Below are 9110 nucleotides of genomic sequence, written 5' to 3'. Positions count from 1 at the left end.
AGGAGATGGCACATTGAGGAAAAACATCTAATTAATTATCAGCTCTTTTTTTTTTAATGCAACATCATTGGAATGATTTCCTTGCTTTTGGTTGGCTCATCTGTTCTTTTTTTTTTTTTTTTTAAGGAGACATTCATTTCATGATTCAGGCTCTTTTCAAGAAAACAATTAAGGAAGTATATACTTGTCTGTAGAGTGAGATTCAGTATGAGGAAGGGTAGTCTAGCAGTACCATTTGTGGAGACTTGTGACTCTTATAGGACAGGCATAAACAGAGATCTTCCAAAAATCTATAGCCCATAATACTTACCGAATTTCCTTAAGGCTTAAAAAAAAAATTTAGAGCACTGTTATTTCTACTTTATGGAGAGCTAAAGAAACAGTTGGCAAATGAAGGCCATCAGGCATATGTTGGACAAGTACCTCTTAAGTAAAGCCTCATTCTTCCAAGTTAAAAAATACCTCAAACCTTTGCTTTTAAATATGGAAGGGAAGAATGAAAAATCATACCCATTTTTCTATTTTTCTCTTGAGATATCACTCTAGCACCTGCTTTCAGAAGGAAGCTAAGAACATGACCTGTTATACTAACTGCTCTACGGGCCTCAGGAAAAGATTACAGGTAGTTCCCAGGTTACAATTGTCTGACATACTTGCCCTTTAATGTTATGTAAATTTTCCCTCACTTTGAAACAATTGAACGGACCCCAACTCTAAACAAATTCTTTACCATTATCACCTTAACTTGCTGAGGTACAGCTTTTAAATCATTGAATAGGCTTTGAGCCTTTTGTTGCACTAAAACCAAAAACCAAACCCACTGTCATTGAGTTGATTCTGACTCATAATGACCCTACAGGACAAGGTAGAACTGCCACAGGGTTTCCAAGGTGGTAATCTTTATGGAAGCAGACAGCCACATTTCTCTCCTGTGGAGCAGCTAGTGGGTTCAAACTGCTGAACTTTCGGTTAACAGCCAAGTGCCTAACCACTTCACCACCAGGGCTCCATTTCTGCACTAAAAAAAAGTAAGGCTAAATAAGAACTGTATGTACTTGATCTGGCTTACCTACAAATTCTTAAAGATACACTCAGGAGGGAATCTTGTTTATAACCAGGACTGCCTGTATCTCTAATTTAATTAATTTTTTGTTATAAATAGTACTTGTTAAAATTATTCTTTCAAGGGTGAAATATTTTGTTTTGACTGGACAAAACATGAGAATAGAAGACTGGTCAACTATAGATTAAAAATTATCATTCTTTATTCAATATATACCTAATGGTACCTGACATTTTAGTAATACTTTCCACCAGGCGAGACAGTGTAATAACATTGGTCAGATTACTGCATATCACTGGCTACTCCGAAACTCGCTAAGTTGCTGGATAACAAATGGGAAAATATCACACTGCAGACAATATTTACCCATCCAGCAGGCAAAACAAGAAAATGGAACTCAGGCCTAGAATCCTTTAGCGTTACCCAATCAAGGCAAGTTATTTATTGTCTTCTGCCCAGGAGGTCCCATGGGGCATGAAATATTGATTTAGGAATTTGCCAGACATAAATGACTGTGTTTTGCAACTGCGTTCTTTTATATCACTTCTTAATATATAATAAATTATTTCTATGTATGCTATGATAAGGCTGAATAACAGATTAAATCCAGCTATTTAATTAATATGAAATGTAAACATTAGGCTCTTTTTATAATCCCTGTTTTGGGGTCATAAAAGTTCACTCCATGGTGTGCAGGATTGTGCAGTGTATTGTTCACATCAAAGTCTAGCATCAGCTCTTCCTTCCTCTCACAATGGCATGACCTCTGCTGCATCCCACCTACCTGATTCCAATCTTTCTGTGAATGGGGTTTGGAGCAGGGCTTGGAACCACTTCAAATCTGTTCGGTCATGGCCGATGAGACAAAACTGGAACAGACCTGAGTTTTTACAACTTGAGTGATCCAGAACAATATTTAGAACGGGAAAAATTACAGGCTGAAGCCCTGGAATGAGAGGATTGGAAGAGGCATAGTGAGCCCTTTCAGGAGCCTAATGCATGAGATCAGATTGTTGGCAGAATCTTGGAGAGCGACACACATTGGAAGTGATGTCATCGGCCACCATCTTTGAGTGGAACAACGCTGTTTCCAACTCTGCTCAAAATCTGATAGGTAAGAGATTTGTTTGCTATACAACATGTACACTGGTCTTGTTTTCCAAGAGGGAGATTAGGTTTCTAGCAGGGCTTTGACCTGTAAATTTTCCCATTCAACCTGTCATTCTGGTTCACCCAAATTTTAAAAATTCAGGTATGTTCTGGTTTCACTTCCTTGGCCATGAATGGGACAATCTGGTTTGAACCCCTGGTTTGGAGAAACTGGGTGCCCTTAGTAGTTCACATCAGGCTTCCTAAAGTCAGAAGACCAGTCTAGAGCTCTAGGTATTGAAAAAAAAAGGGGCTAAATCAGGGCTCAGAGGGAGTTTGTGATGGGAAGAGGAACAGCAGTTACTCATTATTTGAGATGAAGAGAAAAAGTCTGGGCAACTATGAAGAAAAAAAAAAAAGTAAAAAGAACAATGGCCATGAAACGTGAAAGATGGCAACAGGTAATGTTATTTCATCAGCTCAAAATCTTTGCTCTGTATCATTCCACTCAATATAATATCATTCCATACAATGCTGTTCATATAATACGCAATATTAAATGTTAAAAAAAAATACCTATTGCCATAGAGTAGATTCTGATTCATAGAGACCCTATAAGACAGTGTAGAACCACCAAATAGGGTTTCCAAGGAGTGGCTGATGGATTTCAGCTGGCGACATTTTGGTTACCAGCTGTAGCTCACCATGGCTCTCAACCACTGCACCACCAAACAATAATGCACAGTGTTATTTGTTTGGTCACTCTACTCATTTTGTACTTCTGACAGAAGAACTAGCAGAGTAGTTACCACACAAACTCTGGAGTCACACTGCCTAGGTTTTCTTCTTTTTAAATAGTTTTTATTGTGCTTTAAGTGAGTTTACAAATCAAGTTAGTCTGTCACATATAAGCTTATATACACCTTACTCCATACTCCCACTTACTCTCCCCCTAATGAGTCAGCCCGCTCCCTCCTTCCAGTCTCTCCTTTCATGACTATTTTGCCAGCTTCCAACCCTCTCTACCCTCCCATCCCCCCTCCAGACAGGAGATGCCAACACAGTCTCAAGTGTCCACCTGATACAAGTGGACACTCTTCATCAGCATCTCTCTCCAACCCATTGTCCAGTCCCTTCCATGTCTGATGAGTTGTCTTTGGGAATGGTTCCTGTCCTGGGCCAACAGAAGGTTTGGGGACCACGACTGCAGGGATTCTTCTAGTCTCAGTCAGACCATTAAGTCTGGTCTTTTTATGAGAATTTGGGGTCTGCATCCCACTGTTCTCCTGCTCTCTCAGGGGTTCTCTGTTGTGTTCCCTGTCAGGGCAGTCATCGGTTGTGGCTGGGCACCATCTAGTTCTTCTGATCTCAGGACGATGTAGTTGCTGGTTCACGTGGCCCTTTCTGTCTCTTGGGCTCATAGTTATCGTGTGACCTCGGTGTTCTTCATTCTCCTTTGCTCCAGGTGGGTTGAGACCAATTGATGCATCTTAGATGGCCGCTTGTTAGCATTTAAGACCCCAGACGCCACACTTCAAAGTGGGATGCAGAATGTTTTCATAATAGAATTATTTTGTCAATTGACTTAGAAGGCCCCTTAAGCCATAGTCCCCAAACCCCCACCTTTGCTCCGCTGACCTTCTAAGCATTCAGTTTACCTCAGGAACTTCTTTGCATTTGGTCCAGTCCAGTTGAGCTGACCTTCCGTGTATTGAATATTGTCCTTCCCTTCACCTAAAGTAGTTCTTATCTACTAACTAATCAGTAAATAACCCTCTTCCACCCTCCCTCCCTCCCCCCCTCGTAACCACAAAAGTATGTGTTCTTCTCAGTTTATACGGTTTCTCAAGATCTTATAATAGTACAATATTTGTCCTTTTCAATCTGACTAATTTCACTCAGCATAATGCCTTCCAGGTTCCTCCATGTTATGAAATGTTTCACAGATTCGTCACTGTTCTTTATCGATGCGTAGTATTCCATTGTGTGAATGTACCATAATTTATTTAACGATTCATCTGTTGATGGACACCTTGGTTGCTTCCAGCTTTTTGCTATTGTAAACAGTGCTACAGTAAACATGGGTGTGCATATATCTGTTTGTGTGAAGGCTCTTGTTTCTCTAGAGTATATTCCGAGGAGTGGGATTTCTGGGTTGTATGGTACTTCTATTTCTAACTTTTTAAGAAAACGCCAGATAGATTTCCAAAGTGGTTGTACCATTTTACATTCCCACCAGCAGTGTATAAGAGTTCCAATCTCTCCGCAGCCTCTCCAACATTTATTCTTTTGGGTTTTTTCGATTAATGCCAGCCTCCTTTTTTTTTTTTTTTCCTTCGGAGTGAGATGGAATCTCATCGTAGTTTTAATTTGCATTTCTCCAATGGCTAATGATCGAGACCATTTTCTCATGTATCTGTTAGCTGCCTAAATATCTTCTTTAGTGAAGTGTGTGTTCATATTCTTTGCCCACTTTTTGATTGGGTTGTTTGTCTTTTTGTCGTTGAGTTTTAACAGAATCATATAGATTTTAGAGATCAGGTGCTGGTCGGAGATGTCATAGCTGAAAATTTTTTTCCCAATCTGTAGGTGGTCTTTTTACTCTTTTGGTAAAGTTTTTAGATGAGCATAGGTGTTTGATTTTTAGGAGCTCCCAGTTGTCTGCTTTCTCTTCGTCATTTTTAGGAATGTTTTGTATTCTGTTTATGCCTTATATTAGGGCTCCTAACGTTGTCCCTATTTTTTCTTCCATGATCTTTATCGTTTTAGTCTTTATGTTTAGGTCTTTGATCCACTTGGAGTTAGTTTTTGTGCATGGTGTGAGGTATGGGTCCTGTTTCATTTTTTGCAAATGGATATCCAGTTATGCCAGCACCACTTGTTAAAAAGACTATCTTTTCCCCAATTAACTGACACTGGGCCTTTGTCAAATATCAGCTGCTCATATGTGGATGGATTTATATATCGGTTCTCAGTTCTGTTCCATTGGTCTATGTGCCTGTTGTCGTACCAGTACCAGGCTGTTTTAATTACTGCAGCTGTATAATATGTTCCAAAATCAGGTAGAGTGAGGCCTCTCACTTTCTTTTCAGAAATGCTTTACTTATCCGAGGCCTCTTTCCCTTCTATATGAAGTTGGTGATTTGTTTCTCCATCACATTAAAAAATGTCATTGGAATTTGGATCGGAAGTGCATTGTATGTATAGGCAGCTTTTGGTAGAATAGACATTTTTACTATGTTAAGTCTTCCTATCCATGAGCAAGGTATGTTTTTCCGCTTATGTAGGTCCCTTTTAGTTTCTTGCACTAGTACTTTGTAGTTTTCTTTGTATAGGTTTTCGTAAGATTTATTCCTAAGTATTTTATCTTCTTGGGGGCTACTGTGAATGGTACTGATTTGGTGATTTCCTCTTCGATGTTCTTTTTGTTCATATAGAGGAATCCAAGTGATTTTTGTATGTTTATCTTGTAACCTGAGACTCTGCCAAACTCTTCTATTAGTTTCAGTAGTTTTCTGGAGGATTCCTAAGGGTTTTCTGTGTATAAGATCACGTCATCTGAAAATAGAGATAATTTTACTTCTTCCTTGTCAATCCAGATGCCCTTTATTTCTTTGTCTAGCCTAATTGCTCTAGCTAGGACGTCTAGCACAATGTTGAATGGAAGCGGTGATAAAGCGCATCCTTGTCTGGTTCCCGTTCTCAAGGGAAATGCTTTCAGACTGTCTCCATTTAGAATGATGTTGGCTGTTGGCTTTGTGTAGATGCCCTTTACTATGTTGAGGAATTTTCCTTCCATTACTATTTTGCTGAGAGTTTTTATCATGAATGCGTGTTGGACTTTGTCAAATGCTTTTTCTGCATCAGTTGATAAGATCATGTGGTTTTTGTCTTTTGTTTTATTTATATGGTGGATTACATTAATGGTTTTTCTAATATTAAACCAAGATCATGTGGTTTTTGTCTTTTGTTTTATTTATATGGTGGATTACATTAATGGTTTTTCTAATATTAAACCAGCCTTGCATACCTGGTATAAATCCCACTGGGTCGTGGTGGATTATTTTTTTTGATATGTTGTTGAATTCTATTGGCTAGAATTTTGTTGAGGATTTTTGCATCTATGTTCATGAGGGATATAGGACTGTAATTTTCTTTTTTTGTGGTGTCTTTACCTGGTTTTGGTATCAGGGATATTGTGGCTTCATAGAATGAGTTAGGTAGTATTCCATCATTTTCTATGCTTTGAAATACCTTTAGTAGTAGTGGTGTTAACGCTTCTCTAAAAGTTTGGTAGAACTCTGCAGTGAAGCTGTCCAGGCCAGGGCTTTTTTTTTGTTGGGAGTTTTTTGATTACCTTTCCAATCTCTTTTTTTGTTATGGGTCTATTTAGTTGTTCAACTTCTGATTGTGTTAGTTTAGGTAGGTAGGTAGTGTTTTTCCAGGAATTCATCCATTTCTTCTAGGTTTGCAAATTTGTTAGAGTACAATTTTTCATAATAATCTGATATGATTCTTTTAATTTTAGTTGGGTCTGTTGTGATATGGCCCATCTCGTTTCTTATTTGGGTTATTTGTTTCTTTTCCTGTATTTCTTTAGTCAGTCTGGCCAATGGTTTATCAATTTTGTTAATTTTTTCAAAAAACCAGCTTTTGGCTTTGTTAATTCTTTCAATTGTTCTTCTGTTCTCTAATTCATTTATTTCAGCTCTAATTTTTATTATTTGTTTTCTTCTGGTGCCTGATGGATTCTTTCGTTGCTCGCTTTCTGTTTATTGAAGTTGTAGGTACAGTGCTCTGATTTTGGCTCTTTCTTCTTTACGTATGTGTGCATTTATCGATATTAATTGACCTCTGAGCACTGCTTTTGCTGTGTCCCAGAGGTTTTCATAGGAAGTGTTTTCATTCTCATTGCATTCTATGAATTTCTTTATTCCCTCCTTAATGTCTTCTATAACCCAGTCTTTTTTGAGCAGGGTAGTGTTCAGTTTCCAAGTATTTGATTTCTTTTCCCTGATTTTTGTGTTATTGATTTCCACTTTTATGGCCTTGTGGTCTGAGAAGATGCTTTGTAATATTTTGGATTCTGCAAAGGTTTGTTTTATGACCTAATATGTGGTCTATTCTAGAGAATGTTCCATGTGTGCTAGAAAAAAAAGTATACTTCATAGCTGTTGGGTGGAGTGTTCTGTATAAGTCTATGAGGTCAAGTTGGCTGATTGTAACAATTAGGTCTTCCGTGTCTCTATTGAGCTTCTTACTGGAAGTCCTGTCCTTCCCTGAAAGTGGTGTGTTGAAGTCTCCTACTATAATTGTGTAGGTGTCTATCTCACTTTTCAGTTCTGTAAAGTTTGTTTTATGTATCTTGCAGCCCTGTCATTGGGTGCATAAATATTTAATATGGTTATGTCTTCCTGGTCAATCGTCCCTTTAATCATTATGTAGTGTCCTTCTTTATCCTTTGTGGTGGATTTAACTTTAAAGTCTATTTTGTCAGAAATTAATATTGCTACTCCTGCTCTTTTTTTGCTTGTTGTTTGCTTGATATATTTTTTTCCATCCTTTGAGTTTTAGTTTGTTTGTGTCTCTAAGTCTAAGGTGTGTCTCTTATAGGCAGCGTATAGACGGATCGTGTTTCTTCATCCAGTCTGAGACTCTCTGTCTCTTTATTGGTGCATTTAGTCCATTTACATTCAGCGTAATTATAGATAAGTTTGTGTTTAGTGCTGTCATTTTGATGCCTTTTTGTGTGTGTTGTTGACAATTTCATTTTTCCACTTACTTTTTTGTGCTGAGATGGTTTTTCTTTGTAAATTGTGTGTTCCTCATTTTCATAGTAGTTGAATTTATGTTTGCTGAGTCGTTGTGTTTTTCTTGATTTTTATTTTGAGTTATGGAATTGTTAGACCTCTTTGTGGTTACCTTAATATTTACCCCTCTCTTTCTAAGTAAAAACCTAACTTGTATTGTCCTATATTGCCTTGTTTTCCTCTCCATATGGCAGTCTATGCCTCCTGTATTTAGTCCCTCTTTTTGATTATTGCGATCTTTTACATATTGACTTCAGTGGTTCCCTGTTTTGAGCACTTTTTTCTTTTTAAAATTAATCTTAATTTGTTTTTGTGATTTCCCTATTTGAGTTGATATCAGGATATTCTGTTCTGTGACCTTGTGTTGTGCTGGTATCAGATATTATTGATTTTCTGACCAATTTCCTTTAGTATTTGTTGTAGCTTTGGTTTGGTTTTTGCAAATTCTCTAAGTTTGTGTTTATCTGTAAATATTTTAATTTCACCTTCATATTTGAGAGAGAGTTTTGCTGAATATATGATCCTTGGCTGGCAGTTTTTTTCCTTCAGTGCTCTATATATGTCATCCCATTGCCTTCTTGACTGCATGGTTTCTGCTGAGTAGTCTGAACTTATTCTTATTGATTCTCCATTGTAGGAGACCTTTCTTTTATCCCTGGCTGCTTTTAAAACTTTTTCTTTATCTTTGGTTTTGGCAAGTTTGATGATAATATTTCTCGGTGATTTCCTTTTTGGATCAATGTTATATTGGGTTCGATAAGCATCTTGGATAGATATCCTTTCGTCTTTCGTGATGTCAGGGAATTTTTCTGCCGAAAGATCTTCAACTATTCTATCTGTATTTTCTGCTATCCTTCCCTATTCTGGAACTCCAGTCACACGCAAATTGTTCTTCTTGATACAGTCTCACATGATTCTTAGGGTTTCTTCATTTTTTAAAATTCTTTTATCTGATTTTTCTTCAACTATATTGGTGTCAATTGCCTTACCATCCACCTCCCCCACTCTGCATTCCAATTGCTCGATTCTGCTCCTCTGACTTCCTATTGACTTAATTCTGTAATTTTACTGTTAATCTTTTGGATTTCTGAATGCTGTCTCTCTATGGATTCTTGCAGCTTATTAATTTCTCCACTATGTTCTTGAAT

The sequence above is a fragment of the Loxodonta africana genome, chromosome 6, assembly GCF_030014295.1.
Source record: "Loxodonta africana isolate mLoxAfr1 chromosome 6, mLoxAfr1.hap2, whole genome shotgun sequence".
NCBI classification, from domain to species: Eukaryota; Metazoa; Chordata; class Mammalia; order Proboscidea; family Elephantidae; genus Loxodonta; species Loxodonta africana.
This window is presented reverse-complemented; position numbering follows the sequence as displayed.